The sequence below is a fragment of the Trichosurus vulpecula genome, chromosome 5, assembly GCF_011100635.1.
Source record: "Trichosurus vulpecula isolate mTriVul1 chromosome 5, mTriVul1.pri, whole genome shotgun sequence".
Taxonomy (NCBI): Eukaryota; Metazoa; Chordata; class Mammalia; order Diprotodontia; family Phalangeridae; genus Trichosurus; species Trichosurus vulpecula.
Window position 1 is genome coordinate 164,441,136 of NC_050577.1, and position 16,596 is coordinate 164,457,731.

General features: G+C 39.3%; 1 protein-coding gene and 1 pseudogene across 1 annotated transcript in view; one reads left to right on the forward strand and one right to left on the reverse strand.

The window, feature by feature from the left end:
* The window catches only part of ELAPOR2 (endosome-lysosome associated apoptosis and autophagy regulator family member 2), a 196,938-nt gene extending 192,606 nt beyond the window's left edge, over positions 1 to 4,332 (reverse strand). Inside the window, exon 1 of the mRNA XM_036762173.1 lies at positions 4,286 to 4,332. The gene's annotated coding sequence lies outside the window, so the exon portion shown is untranslated. The remainder of the gene's footprint in view (positions 1 to 4,285) is intronic.
* LOC118851104 overlaps positions 1,896 to 16,596 on the forward strand; it is a 105,611-nt pseudogene continuing 90,910 nt past the window's right edge.

A 16,596-nucleotide genomic window follows, 5' to 3' on the forward strand; every position in this document is an offset into this window, starting at 1 on the left:
TACATTATCTCACCTGATTCATACAGCAGCTCAAAATAGACAGCATAAATATCATTGTCCTCCTTTTACAGATCACTAAACCTCAGAGAATATAAGGTCACATAGATCATGATCAAGGAGGCCACACCAAGACTCCATCTTCAGAGCACTATACACTTACTAGGTTTATTTAGTCTGAGATTCTCAACAAACTAGTTAAATTGTGTTGAGAAACCCAAAGTCGAAGGTTCAACCTCCACAAGTTTCAATCAATTTTGCTCATCAATGCCAAAGCCAATGTCAACCCTTGGTCAATTGATCATGTTGCAACTGTGCACCAAAGATCAGGTGAAAAACATAGATGATCAATCAGAAAACAATACTCCATTATATATCTAACATGTACCAGGCACTATGCTAAGCACTGAGGATACAAAGAAAGGCCAAAAAAAAATAAAAGCACCTGATTTTAAAAAATTTGTACTCTAACAGGGAAGACAATTTGCTGACAGTCATGCATAAACAAGATATATACAGGAAAATGATCTTTGATGGAAGGTACTGGCATTAAGGCAGACCAAGTAAGGCTTCTTAGAGAAAGTGGAATTTTAACAGGCCCCTAAAGAAAGCCAAAAAGGCTGGGAGATAGAGATGAGAAGGGAGGGAATTCCAGACATGGGAAACAGCTAGTGAAAATGCATGGAGTTGGGAGATAAAGTGTCTTATATAGGGAATAGCAAGAAGGCTATTGGATTACAGAGTATGATGGGGGAAGGGAAAGAGAGAAGAAGTTGTAAGAAGGTAGGAAGGAGTCCATTTATGGAGGAATTTGAATGTCAAAAATTTGGCAGATAGGTGACACAATGAATAGAATGTTGATTCTAGAGTCAGAAAGAAAGTCAAATACAGCCTCAGACACTAGCTGTGTGACCCTGGGCAAGTTACTTAACCTGTTTGCCTCAGTTTCCTCAACTGCAAAATGGAAATAATACAGCACCTACCTCAGAGGGTTGTTGTGAGGATCAAATGAGATAATGGTTGGTGTAGTCCCTAGCACACAGTAGGCACTATATAAATGTTTATTGCCTTCCCTTAATCCTGGATGTGATAAAAAGCCATTGGAGTTTATTAAATAGGCAGATTTTGACAGCTGGGGAAAGGATGGACTAGAGTGGGGGTAAGATAACTAATAAGAAGGCTATTGTCACAGTTTAGGTGGGGGAGGGGGCGCATCTAGACCAGGAAGGTGGCAGTGTCATAGCAGGAAAAGAGGCATATATGAGAGATGTTATGAAGGTAGAAATGATAGGACTGTACAACTTTTAGGATGGATGTTGGGGGAAGGGAAGTGAGAGATAGTGAGAAGTTGAGGATGATGATACCTAGGTTGAGAACCTGAGTTGAGATCTATGGTGGTACGTGTGGCTTGGGGGGAAATATGAGTTCCCTGTTGGACACATTGAGCTTAAGATTTCTACTGGACATCCAGTTCAAGATGTCCAATAGGGAATTAGAGCTGTAGGAGTGGAGATCAGGAGAAAGGTTAGGGCTGGATAAGCATATCTGGGAACCATTAGCATAGAAATGATCACTGAATCCATGAGAGCCAAAACAAAACAGTAAAAAGGAAGAAGAGAAGAGGGCCACAGACAGAGACTTGGGGGATACCCACAGCCAGCGACAGTGAGCTGAATGGAGAACTAGCAAGAGAGACTCAGAAGGAGCAGTGAAACATGTAGGAAGAGATCCAGGATAGAATAGCATCATGAAAACCAAGAGAGTATCAAAGAGAAAAGGACGACAGACAATGTCAATGACTGAAGTGAGATAAAGAAGGAAAAGAGTTGGGAAAGGCCATTGAATTTGGCAATTAAGAGATCACTGAAAATATTGAAGAGAGAAGTTCCAGTTGAATGATGAAGTCAGAAGCTAGACTGCAGAAAGTTAAGAGGATGAAAGGAAAGGAAGTGGAGGCACCTGTTGGAGACAGCCTTATCAAAGAGGTTATCCATAAAAGGGAGGAGAAATATGAAATGGTAGCAGGGATGGACAAATCAATTGAGGGATTTTTGAGGTTAAAGGAGACCTGGGCATGTTTGTAGGCATTATTGAAGCAGCCTATAGAAAAGGAGGTATTGAAGATTAGTAAAAGATCAGGAATGAGGAGGCAGCAATCTGCTGGAGAAGACAAGATAGAATGGAATCACTTGTGCATATAGACAGGTTAACCTTGGCAACCTTCTGGCTACCTTCTAGCACAGTGAATCACCATGGCTAGAAAAACAACTGCAGATACACTACAATGATATAATCTTCCCATATACTTTGTTAATTGAAAACTAAGACACTAGATTTAAGACTAGTTAGTAGTAGGACAAGGAATGTAGCTTTCCTGAACCTTGAGTCCTGATTGACCTTTCTTTTCTGATCCTTTTTTCTGAATCTTGGCACCAGATTTAGTTAATCTACTTTTCCTCTCAGTACAGACTGTGTTCTCACCTACAAGACTGCTAAAGTTGTAGTGACTAATTTATCATCATCACAACAACTCCTGCAGGGCCATTGCCCTGACCTTCATTCATTTCTATCAGTCTGCTTCCTATAGCAGTCTCCAACAACAGGAAGAAAGTTAAGGTTTGAGAAGCTGAAAATATATGTATGTATGTGTGTGTGCATGTACATATGTATACATGTACATGTAGATATATAATGTATCTGGATTTTTTTTACTGGACACGCTTTCTCTTTCATGTGACTAGCCTTGGGGGAGCAGTTTTAGTAGGGAAGCTGGAAGACTGGACTATTTTCTGGATATGATTAAAATGAAAGCTGGAGAGGAGAGATTAAAGATTAGGCACATGATAATTGGGATTTGGGGGGTTATTTTTGGTATGTGTGTATTTTTTAATGATCTTGATAAACTCAAATTAAACACAGCTGCTTGTTGAGATTTGCCACAGATTTCCACAACTAAAGTACATCTGGGAGCTGGTAGCCATTCCTCATTTGTTTTTCTATTCATTTCAGTCCAGCCCAGCCCACTTTGATACCTTACATTAGTGAGTGGCTGTCTCTTCATCATAAATGACCGGGGGAAGGGGACAGATGGGCATCCAAAGATGTCCAGAGCAAGATGCCTGCTTAATCAGAGCCAGACTAAAATGTTTATGTTACAGCAATAGGCAGGAGATAGGTCTGGCCCTGTTACACTGAAAGACCATCAGCTCATCTGTTTTTGTCCTGCAAATTAATTGACCTATCACTCTAATTCATCACAAGCATCCTAAAATAGGCTTGCTTCTCTGAATCCCCACTGCCCATATCTCCACTGCCATCACTTCTCAAAGTGGGAAATTCTGTTTCCTGTCATTTATTTTCATTATGCATTCTCTGAACCCTAAAAAAATAAAAATAGATACCTAGTGACACCACCCCCCCCAAAAATTCTTGGAACAGCAAAGCCTAGAATCCATAATAAGAGAATATTTCCCTCATCACCATTACAATAAATCCACATGTATATAGAGACAGAGATAGGATATAGTGTTAACCTCTTCAGCCAAGGCATTCAGCAATTCCCAAAGGCAAAATGTTGTAGCTGCCTTTTCCTGTTCTTCCAAACTCCATTCCCTCTGCTCCCCAGACACACACATACACACACACACACACACACACACACACACACACACACACACACACACACTTCTCTCTCTATTCACCTTCCACATTTATCAGAATCCCAATAAACACCGAAGATCTACTTGAGCAAGTCTGCTTAGCCTGTAGGAGGAGGCGTGGTGAGGAGGAGTAGGAAAGGAAGAGTGAGTGGTGGGAATAGGCAAAGGCAGGGGTTCTCTGCATGCAAGGCTCTAAAGAGAGCTAAGAGAAGCTCGTACCCCAAATCCCACTAGTAGGGGGATTCCCCCATCTTCTCCAGTACAAAATTTTCTCTTTCAACCCATGGTCCCCAACCCCCGGAATAAAAGAGAGAGGGAGAGAACTGTATACTCCCTCAGAACCTCCCAAACACACACGTGCACATTTTAAAAATCATACATACACACACACACACACACACACACACACACACACACACACACACACCAGTATTATTATAAGCCACTCTCCCAGTGGCCAGCCCGGAGGACAAGCTTGACCCAACAACGAACAAAACCCCGGATCTTTTCAAGGCAGGACTAGAGGGTGGGAACAAGCCAGGGAAAATACACACATATAAACACACACTCTCACACTCACACACTCCAGGTAAAGGACACGCTAAGCGGCGACGGCAGCCGCTGCTCACCTCTTGGCAAGGAGGTAACGGGAGACTGGAGGCGGCGGCTAGGTCCACAGCCCAAGCCGCCCGGCAGCCGGCGGCGAGCGCCCAGCAGCACAGCCAAGCGGAGCTCCAGCACGGCGAGCTCCCGCGCCTGGGCGCCCGGACAGACAGCCTGCGCCTTCTTTTGAGCGCCGCAGCGGTGTCCAGCCGCTGCATCTCTAGCTCGGGGCTGGGGAGCGAGCCGAGAGACAGGAAACCTCCGGAGAGGGTGGGGGATCCAGATGCCTCGCGCAGCGCAGGAGAGGTTCTGCAACCGGCCACCCAGCCGGCAGGGAGCGGAGCAGAGCGGGCGAGCCGGCGAGCCTTTCGTCTTCTCCGCTCTCAGCTGCGCGCACCCCACCTGGCCTCAGCTAGCTACTGCTGTTTTTGCTCCAGCCGCTGCCGCTTCCCCCAGGATCGCCAGGCTGATAGCGCGGGTCGCCTCCGTCACGCAGCGGAGGGAGGGTTCGGGGGAGAGAGGGAGGGAGGGAGAGAGCGAGGATGAGAAGGAAGGAGGGAGGGAAGGAAAGGAAAGGGCCCTGCGCTGGCGCCGCGCGGAGCTGGCACAGGAGGCGGGGAAGGTTGGCGGAGATGGCTTCGAGGGAGGGGACGAGAGAGCTTCGAGAGCTGTCTTGTAGAGAAGGTGCTGAGCTGAGAGAGGGGAGCAGGTGGTGTGGGAACTGGGGGGGGGGGGGGCCGAGAAGTAGCAGCCAGCCGCAGCCTCCCTGCCCAGCTGAGCTTTGGTTCCGAGAAGGGATGCGGGGCCTCCTAATGCAAGATAGTCCTCCCTGGGGTTGCCAGGGAACCGGGATGGCAAGGGCGTGGGGGAAGCCCAGTTGGGTGGTGCCCCTGCCGTGGCCTCTCAGCCACAGGGAGCATCTGCCTCCTGCAGAGGTATAGCACAAGGGGCAAAGCTTCCAGAAGACAAGCCATTTCAGAAAGCTTTTTTCTCCCAAGATAACTATCCTATTTTAAAAAATCTAAGCTAGCTAGACAAAGTCCAATTTCCAGTTAGATAGTGGAAATTAAGAAGGCTAAACTGAGTGGGCCAAAATCAGATAGAATAGCCTGACCCCAAGGAGCGCTCCAGTATCCAACAACTTTGACATCCGAAAAAAAAAAATTCGCCCTGTAATTTGAGACCTAACATGGGAGAGGGGGAGGTAATCTAGGCAAAATGCTGGCCCCAGAGGTGTTTCCAGCACAGTGTCAACATACTCAGATAAAACTATTGAATGCCATATTCATGCCATGTGCCACGTTCATTAATTTAAAAATGTTATATGAAGATAAAATATGCTATAAAAAAGGATAGACCACTTCCCCTTTTTAAAAAAAATATTTTTTAAAAGTCATCTTCCTATATAACAACCCAATGAAAGGACTGCCCTATTGAGGAAAAGTTGTAGTAATCTCAAGCATGCTCTTTTATATTTCGATTTCACCTATGAAATTAGATTTTATTTATCTTCAAAAACAAGAGAGTATGGACTTGCCCTCTGCCAGAGGTGGGGAATTCCAAGAAAACTCTGAGGGCCTCCTGTATAATTTTATAACCTAACAAAATAATTTTATCCCTAAGACCAGGCTTACAGCTTTAAAAGATAGATTATCCAGTGACTTTCATCCATTTAGTAGTTTATCCAAATAGTTTATCAGAAATTCCCAGTGGGTTTTGGTTTTGCTGTCATTGCTGTCTGTTTGTTTTGTCAGATTCATGGAGACTTGTTTCGTGCACAGCTAAGTTTCTGGATCCTTCACTTCATTGTAGCTTAGCAGTTAAAACAGAAAGGTCAAACTTTAAAACAGTGACTGAGCCTACTGGATCCCAAATTCCCAGAAGGAAAAAAAATGTGTCAACACTAATAGCACAAGTATACAAGAGGATCTTGATAAGCTGAATTTAAGACCATAATGAAAGAAAATCAATGTACCAAAGGGAAAAAAAAGATACCGGAATATATTAGAAGTCTGATATGCAAGGACTGGGAAATCATCAATCAATGATGAAACATTTTTAAAGGATCTACTCTGTGAGGCACTAGCACTCTGGCATGAAATGCACCCTGGTCTCAAACAGCTGGATACGTACATATATAATACAGCTTTAAAACAAAGTAGGGAGGGAGGGAGGACAATAGTAGTTGGGTGGGGGGAGGAGTCAGGTTCACCCCTGATCAGAAAAGGTTTTATGTAACAGGTGGTACTTGAACTGAATTAGGGAGGAAGGGAGGGAGGAAGGGAAGGAGGAAGGGAGGGAGGAAAGAATAGGATTCTAGGAGGAAGAGGCAATGAAAGAGTGCCTTCCAGGCATGAGTGATAGCCAGTACAAAGGCCATAGGAGATGGAGTTTCATGTGTGAGAAATACCAAGAAAGTCAGTTTGGCTAGATGGTAAAGTGGAGGAAAAGGCATAATAGATAATGAAACTGGAAAAGTAGGTTGGGACCAGGTTGTGAAGGACTCTAAAAGTCATACCAAAGTTAGGATCATTTAGGTTCTATTAGAGTATAGTGTATCTTTTGTTCACCAGATGGTACAAATAATAGAAAAGAACAAAAGTGACAATAATTAAAGGGATGAAAAATAGACCTTGCGGGAAAAGGTTGCTTAAAAAAAAAAGTTGCCTTAAAAAGAGAAGTGTATCTTCAAGTATAGGACAGGTGCTTTGTTTTGTGAGGGAATTGATGCTCATTTATCCTTCATGTCCCAGAGGTGTGAAGCAAAATAAATATTTTCATCTGGAGATGAAGAATAACTTTATATTCAAGATGATAAACATTTAAACAAGCTACCAGAGAGAGGTTTGGAAATCTTCAGGAAAAGAACTGACTCAAGATCTCTTTGCACTACTATCTTACAACATTGTAAAGAAAGTTAATTCTTTAGAAAAAATATCATTATATAAGTATGAGTTGTTATTGGTCTCCTCCTTGGAGAGTATAGACATTATTCTGCCAAAAGTCAAGGGACTAGACCCAGTGATTTGTCAAGGTACTTTCTCTCTCAGTAATTATAAGGCCTGGAATCAATCAACCAACCAATCCCCAAGCCTTTGTTAAGCACCTGCTATGTGCCAAGCACTGGGGATACAAAATAAATGTGAACCAGAGCCTCTTATCACATCCTATCAATGGTGAAAATATGCATATATTTAAATATATAGAGAGAGGAAAATAAATACAAGGTAGTTTGAAGGGCATTAGCAGTTGGAGAAATGAGAAAAGCCACCATGTAGACTGGAAGCAAGTAGTAGGAACCAGAAGTAAAAAAATTAATAGTGATTCAGAATTTTCTCTGAAAACAAAAATGTGCTTCTCAAAATAGACAATACCGATTCAATATTGTCCCATGAAATATACTGTTCAGACTGCTTGTACCATCAAAGACTTGTTTTGGAATCATATAGGTAATATTTGCTCATCTATTAACTAATATTGATGTTAGATGAGTCATGAGTAACAAGAAAACATAATTGTCAGAAAAGGCATAACTTTGGAACAATACGGTCCCTTTCCAGTTTTTTTTTTCTCTCTTCCCTTTGAAAAAAAAAAAAGAATTACATTTTAAGTAATTGCCAGGGTAATTTGCATGTGCTGATCCTGTTGTTCTGTGGTTTTTTTTTAAATAGTGACTGTTTCTTTTCCTCATCAAATTAGAACAGAATTTTTAAAAAAGTTGACTTTCTAACATTTAAGTGTCTGGACACAATTCTTGCCTTAAGATAGTGGTGTCTAACTCAAATAGAAATGGGGCCACTACACCATACATTAGGATCTATGTTGGCTTAGTTTTTAAAGTGTAAAATTATCTATGTTTTATTTTATTTTTGTTTAATTTTATAAAGTATTTCCCAATTACATTTTAATCTGGTTCAGGCTGAATTCACAAGTATCATTGACTTCATGCAGCTGTGTTATGGATCCCTTAGGATATGGGATCATGGAGTCCAATTAAGGATTAATAGCAGAACATATTGGATATAGTCAATGATCTAATTAAATATATATACACACATACATGAATATATGTATGTGTGTATGTATATATATACATATATAGTCACTTTTCAGTTACGTGTAATTCTTTGTGACTCCATTTGGGGTAAAGATACTGGAATGATTTGCCATTTCCTTCTCCAGCTGATTTTACAGTTGAGGAAACTGAGGCAAATATGGTTTAAGTGACTTGCCCAGGGTCATACAGTTAGTAAGTGTCTGAGGCCAAATATGAAGTCAGGAAGATGAGTCTGCCTTACTCCCGGCCTGGCACTCTCTATATCTATGGACTCATCAACTATTAACAAAGAAAGCCTCCCAACACCACCAAGTATTATCTTAACTTGGCAGGTGGGTAAGCCAAGTCTAAAAGTTAAATGTCTTTAATAATTCAACATTTACTTAGCACCTAGTATGTACTAGGCAATCTGCTAGATGCTAGAGATCCAAAAATAAAAATCAAAAAGTCCCTGCCCTCAAGGAGTTTCCTTTCTGCCGGAAGGATGCAAGTCACCAGTGTAGCACCTGAAAAGAGCAATGGATTTGGAGTCAAATGGCTAAGTTCAAATCCCATCTCTATCACTAACTGTTGTTGTTGTTTGTCCTTTGTTTTCGAAGAGGATCAATGACGTCTTGACTTGCTCATGAATTGGATTTAAATGACTCAAAGTTGAACAAAGTCTACAGTCTGCTTCTCTCATCCAGAGTCATCGAAGTCCAGCAGCAGGACAAAAGTCAGGGCAACTGGTGATTGCCTGAGATGCAGTAGATGATCTTGGCATCGCCAATGTCTGATCAAGTTCTAAGGGCTCCACAGCATCTGCTTCATCCGCCTTCATGGCCATTGGAACAAATTGTTCTCATCTGCCCATTCCTGGAAAAGTCTTCGCATGTTTGGGGTAGACACCCCCTTTACTCATCAGTGAGTCTGAGTCCTGTCAGTTACCCTCAACCTGGTTTAGCCTGTCTGCCAAGACTGTTTTACCAGGGTGTGGCCACCGCACGTGCTACAGCTTTTTGGAGCCACAGGTGAGAGCTAGGTGACAGGTGGACACCAAAGGTGAATCAGCAGCCCCGAGAGGGGCTCGATGAGCCCTCACACCAGAGGTGCTAGTCCTCCCTGAGCAGTCCATATGCCTCTACTGCCACTAACTAGTTGTGCAACCTCAGGCAAGTCAATTAACCTCTCTAGGTCTCAGTTTCCTTAGCTAGAAAATGAAAGGGTCAGACTAGATGACTTCTGTTATCTCTTCTAGCTCTATGCCAATGATGCTGTAATTCTATGAAGTGAGCAGACACCTGAGTAAATAAAAGGAAATTCAAAGAAGTCAGAGAATACTTACAGCTAGAAACCCTAGGAATGGTTTCACAGAAAAAGTAGGGCCTGAGCTGAGCTCCAAGGGAAGATTTTGTCATCAATGTCTGTACATCAAGGACTTGTGATTTTGTTCTTGTAGGAAATTCCTCCCCTACTGCAGATTCCAGTCCACCCATACTTTGTGGTCTTAGAGCTACCAGGGTTCAGCTACCTGTGTCAGAAGCAGAATCTGAATCCAGGTCTTGCTGGTTCCAAGACTAGCAGTACTCTATCCGTTCTGCCATGGTGTTTCTTCACTGTAGACAAAGTTGTTACATAGTATTAAACCCGTATTGGGTGTTAGTAAAATTTCAAGTTTAAAATACTTGATATTTCTAAACTGCCCTTTGGAAATGGATAATCATAAGATTTCCCACCTATTTCATTAGTTCTGGATTCTGCTTCTGTCATGTCAAACTGACTCCTAATTAGAGTGTTATTTAAAGGTACCCATATGCTGTCATCCCTCTGGGAAACACAAAAGGTCACTTGTTTGGTGTTCTTTTTTTCCTCCAGAGAAGAGAATTGCTCAGCTCAACCTAAAAACCATATTGCAACTGTAATTTTACTGAATCCTGTAGTATAGTGATTTTGAAAATAGATTTGGACACATCGCTTAGTTTGTAATATTTGTATTCTCTGCCTGAGAATGGCTCTATTGTATCATTTTCCTACATGTTGGATGTATTCTAATGAGCTATTGTTACTAGATCTGAGAAATGCAAGAGTCATATTTTCCCATTTCCCAACTTTCATCACTTTACAAGAATACAAATTATTTTCATTGTTTGTGATGTCACAAAAACGCTCCATTTTTGGCTTGGGAAAAGTAGATTGTGGCTTTTAATGCTATAAACTGTCATTGATAGTTTCTAAAATGTAACTATAGTGTGACTGGGATTTAATTCTTTCTCCCCTTATTCAGATTTAAATAATGTGTCCCTTTCTGTCATATTCTCAAGAATACCCCAAATTAAGAAATGCATCCTAAATGACATCCTTTGCCAACATTGTACTTGTGAAAGGTATGCAAGAAAAAAAAATGCTTGGCAGGAACCAGATTTTTTCAGCAGTGTCCAGAGGCTAGAGCCCAGTGGCCATCACTAGCCTATTCAATTCAATCCAACTTACATTGAATAGGTATACCATGTATTTTAAACTGCTATTTTTTTTTATTTTTTCATTCTTTTCACTTTGTTTTATTGTTTATTGAGGTCTCGTGGAGTCATTAGTTTCCATTTGCCCAATTCTAATTTTTAAGAGATTATTTTCTTTTTTTTAATTTTTTTAAACTGTAAGTTGCAAAAAAGGTGCCAACCTGAATGGGTAACGGAAATTTCCTTACCCCGAAGTTTACACCAATCAGATCACATGTCCAGTTCCTAACCCTAAATCAGAATCTGAGGAACTTAAGATTTACTTTCAGACATGCTATGGGAACTAAGACGAGTGTCTTTGTCTTCCTCAAACCCTCAGTTCCATTAAACTAAGAGATGTACAAAAGCTGCTTCACCTTTCATAGGAGGAAAAGCCACATTGATTCCTTTTAACCAGTATTGGAAATGGAGATTATTCACTCAGAAAACCTTGGACATAAGCATCATTAAATTATTTACATATTCCATGACCCTACACTTTGCTCCATGCCCTGTCCACAACTGCATTTTTATTCATTCATTTTTTCATTCATTCATTTTATACCATACTATAGATTGAATGATTCTACTTTGACCATTGTCTTATCACAAATTATACAATTTATTTTGATACTCAAATTACTCTGTGATCTTGTCTATTTAAATGTTCCCTCCAATGATGCATATCATAATCCCTCCATGATACATATTCTGTGCAACTCATATCCTCCAATAATAAACTTGTACTGTGGCTATTTGCCTGTAGCCCCTTGTCTGATCTTGCCAAATGACCAGCTCATCTTCTCTTTAGAGCAAAAACTGCTTTTGTGTTTCTAACATTTACTATAGTGTCTGGAACAAACTAAGTACTTAAATGTTTGTTGGCTGAATGACATTTCTTTATGAGATATCAATGACAAATAAGGCTTCTCTCCCTATCATCCAAGGACTACTAAAGACATAGCTTCACAGGTATCATTTTCTCTAGTAGTCATAAAATATGTCTCCTATTTTTCCCCACTGCCCTGGCTTAGAATTCTACTCCTGCCACACAGTCCTATCTTATATCTTTCCCCTCTAACACCACTCTCATATTTTTATCTCATATCATTTACCACCTCTACTCAATTACCAACAGTGACTTAGGAAAGAAGCTTTGGTAATGCCAAAAAGACCAGGAATTTGTACATCCTGAATAGCCCTTATGCTCCCATCTGAGGCATCTGAAATGATGTCCAGGATATTGAATAAATGCTTCCATAGGGCTATAAACCTCACCAAAGCTTTAAAAGGGCACCTCCTTCATGGATTTTTATTTGTAACCCCTTTGAGGAGACCATTGGTTACCAGTTGATTTAAAGCCATATGAGCTAGGTAATTGCAGATTACAAAATCTGTAATGCATTAAGAACTGGCAACTAGCTGGTATTTCCATTTAGAATACAGAAATCTATTTTTCATTCCTGGCCACATATTTTTCTTTGATTGTTAATATTTTGATGTTTAAAAATTATGTTCCTTTCATTCTGAGAGTCCAAATTTTAAAAGTCTTTTCTCTCCTATGACATCTTCTAATGCTTAAAACTTTTAATAGAGTAACCAAATATACTGGCAGCATTCATTATTTTGATCATGCTGGATCATCACCAAGATATTTGCAGAGCTGATAGTTATTGTTTGATCATCTAAAAATGAGCTTGATGCAAAACAGAACCTCAGTGGGTTGGCATGTGTTTCATTTTGCTTTCACTATAGTCCATAATTAGTCACCAAAGGCTGCTGAAAATGAATTCACAACCACTGCAACAAAAAGACCATAACCATTCTAATTTACATTCACTTTTTCATTGCTATCAACATAAATAACATTATATTTAAAAAATACACATCAAAGTTACTGCTGCCATTCAGTCTTGTATATCAGATACAATAATTTTAATGTTAAAATTGTGATCATATGGCTGGAATGATGAAATTTTCTTATATTTTGTCATTAGAAAAGTAGACATTTACTTCAATAGTCCAAAAGTCATGGTTTCAATAATGCAGATATGCTCTCTCAAATTGTATGACCTATATTAAATCTTCTACATGTCACTGCATTTATTGAAATTCATGATCTTTCAGCCAACTTTCCAGTTATGAGTTTCAACTTTCTGGTGATAAGAGAGAAATACATACAAGATTTTTTTAACTATTGCAAAGGGCTATGTTTTTCCTGAACAACAGTTAATAGAAGAATGCTTTGAATAATTTCAAATACAACCATGTGTGTCACACACTCTTAGATCTCTGTATCTACCCCTTATGCATGAATCTCTTTCTAGTCCCATATTTCTCAATGCTTTTAGAATATCTCCAATGTCCTAAAAGCAACTGAAATTGAGCCATTATAATTGGCTTTTACCACTTGAAATACCCTCTGCTTTCTGCCATATCTTATCTGTCCCCTCCCTTCAAAACTTCAAGAAGTTGAAGCCTTCCCAAATGCTGAGAAAATTGGAAAATACTCTGACAGAGATTAGTCTTAGACCAACATCTTACACCATATTCCATAATGAATTCAAAATGGATACATGACATGAATATTAAAGATCACACCATGTAAAAAGCTAGAGGCAGGTATATAACTTTCCTAGCTATAGATAAAAGATGAATTCTTAACTCAACAAGGAATCTAGACAATGCCAGAAGAAATATAATATTTCGATTACATGTAATTTAAAAACTTTTGCACAAACAAAATTAAGGTATCTAGGATAAGAAGAGAAGTGGTCAACTAGGAAAAAAGTCTTTGGTAAGAGCTTGGTGTCTAAGATATATACACAACATACATGCACACACACACACACACACATACATACGTACACACATATATACATATGCATGATTAACTGAAAGTCATACCCCAATAGATATGTCGTCAAAGGATAAGAACAAACAATTCTCAAAAGAATTGCAAACTATTAACAACTATATGAAGCAAAATTATTAATAAGAAAGATGCCCCAAATGAGGAAGTTTGGAAGAGGGAAGAGTTTGGAGGGAAAAAAGGCACACAGTAGGTGTTCAACGAAAGAGACCATGATATAGTGGGACAAGCCCTAGATTTAGACTCATAAGGTTCAACTCTCTTTGTAACCTTAGGCATAGAATCAAAGTTTCAGAGAGTTTGGGAGTTGGAAAGGACCTAGTTCAATGCTTACATGAAAGAAACCCCCACTATTATATCTGCAATAGAGGTTGTCCAGTCTCTTTTTAAAGGCCTCTTAAATCTACCACCTTTCAAGTTAACACATTCCACTTTTGGACAGCTCTAATTTTTAAGAACTTTTTCCTAACATCAAACCTAAATTTGTCTCTTTGAAATTTTCACTCATCGCTACTAGCTCTGCCTTTTGGGCCAAACAGTCCAAACCTAGTTCTTCTTCATGATAGCCCTTCAAATACTGGAAGACAACTAGCATGTTGTCCCTGAGGTTTCTATCCTCTGGGTTAAATATGCCTGGTTCCCTCAACCAATACTCATATTTCCAGGCCTCAGCTTCCTTATCCGTAAAATTAGGGGTTGTACTAGGTTATTTTTAAGGTCTCTTTCTGCTTTAAATCCTGAGAAATGTTCAGTAATTGATTCTTATTATTTACTCCCTAGGTATTCCCAGGATGGGCACAACCAAAACAAGGCTAAATAAGGGAAACTCCGTAGCATTCTGAAAATAGCTCTTTCCCAGGACACAGGCAGCCTAGAGACCTGTCTTGACTCTGCCTCTAACTAGCAGTGTGACTTCAGTCAAGTCACTTAACCTCTCCAGGTCTCAGTTTCCTTATCTGTAAAATGAAGGAGTTGAGCTAAGATCCTCCACAGCTCTGATTTTTAATAAATTCTACTATTAACTTGTAAATTTTGAAGATTTCCTATAAAGTATTCATACAAATGCAGGGGATTTGTGAACAGAATTATCCAAACTGATTAGATTCACTTTTTAATTATAAAAGTTGTCACTTAGTCTTGGCTGTTTAAGCAGAGTTTAAGAGCACAAAAATGGACTTAGGGGCAAAAAGTCCAGCCTATGCCCTGAATATATATCCACTTTTTTCTTTGAGTTCACACAGTTCCATTCCATTTACACGGTGAATGCCTTAGGGAAGAACCATGTCTGTTTCTTTGTTTTTAACAAAATTAAAAGTTGTTTAGATGAAAAAATAATAAAACATAAAAACATGAAAAGCACAGTGCCTAGACATAGTACTTAATAAATGCTAGTTGATTGATCAATGAAACTTGTGCATCAATAGAGGAAAAACAATTGCTTAGTCCAGGTTTCTGCAATGAACAGGACTAATACTCTGAAGTTTCCATTCTTTTCAGTCTGGAAGGCTTTTGATTGCTAGGTGCCCAATTTAATACTCATACTTATCAGTTCTCACCTATCTGTTTAAGAATTTTGGCAATGCTCTCAAGGATCCCAACCTGTTCCTTGAGAGAGAAAAAAAATCCTTCTTTCCAACACCAATAATTTCCTGGTGATACTATAGAGATATGATCTCTGAAGAATTAAAATTACAGGTGATTCAAAGAGCAATAAAATATGTATGGTCGGTATAAACAGATTACAGCATATTACAAAAATGATTTATATGTAAGAAGTAGCATAGAGGTATCATCAGCAAAGATATGCATGACCAGAAAAGGAGATGGACCAGCCATCTAATGAGAGTGAAGGATGATAGAAGATGACCAGATGTCCCATTGGTATCCACAAAATACCAAAAGACCCAAAGGAAAGGGAAGCTTCCAATCTATTGTGCAGATCCTCAATGGAAAGCTAATGGAAGGCCCTAAAGGAAAATATAAAAAAAATCCTAAAATCCAGAAAGTTCTCTGTTCCTGTGGTAAAATGAAAAACATGAATGTCTAGGAAGATGCAGAATTATTCTCTTGGATAAAAAAGAATAATTTCAAACTAATTTCTCTTCGAGAATAAAATGAGTAATTAAGGGGATAAAAAGGACATGCCATAGATGTCATAGTGGGGTTTAATTTTTAGAAAGCACATGCAGTCTTCTATTCTAAAAGGGGAAATGGGTAATATCCAGTTATTAGTAATCACTTTAATGGAAAATATTAAATGAATACAAAATCATAAGATGTGTTAAAGACTAACTAGAAAATTAAATTCAAGACTTTTTTAAAGAGTATGAATTGAAGTCAAGCAAAGATCATTTCCAGAAAGCAATAGCTTAAGAAGTAATTTTTGCATTATCTTTGCATAAAGGTAGAAAGTAAAAGTGGTATGTCCTTTCTGAAAGTTGAGGCCAGTGGTCTAGCATCAAGGAAATCTTACCAGCCTTAGGGGGAAAACACCATTATCCAATCTTAGGACTAGGGAAATCTTGAACAATTTAAAATCCAAAGATAATCTACGAACCTGAAAAAAGATATTTTCTTTGATCCTCTGATTTAAAGTTGGAAAGGATCTCAAGGGCATCTAGTCCAACACGCTTTATTTTAAAGGGGGAAATGAGGCCCTATAGAGGTTGTAATTTGCCTAATATCACCTAACTAGTGTCAGAAGTGGAATTTTAATTTTTTTAATGCAAAGGTGAAAGCCTTTTAGAATTTGTGTTAAATTTATTTTATTGGAATTAGTGTGGTGGGACCTGAATTCATTCTAGGAAGCCTAGAGTCTCCTTGGATGATTTTCAAGAGAAGCAAATTGCCCTTAAATACAGAAAGAAGCCAGTTTCTTATGTAAGACTGTAGCCAAATGATTGTTTTCTAGGAACTTCAGTGGACTCACAACAT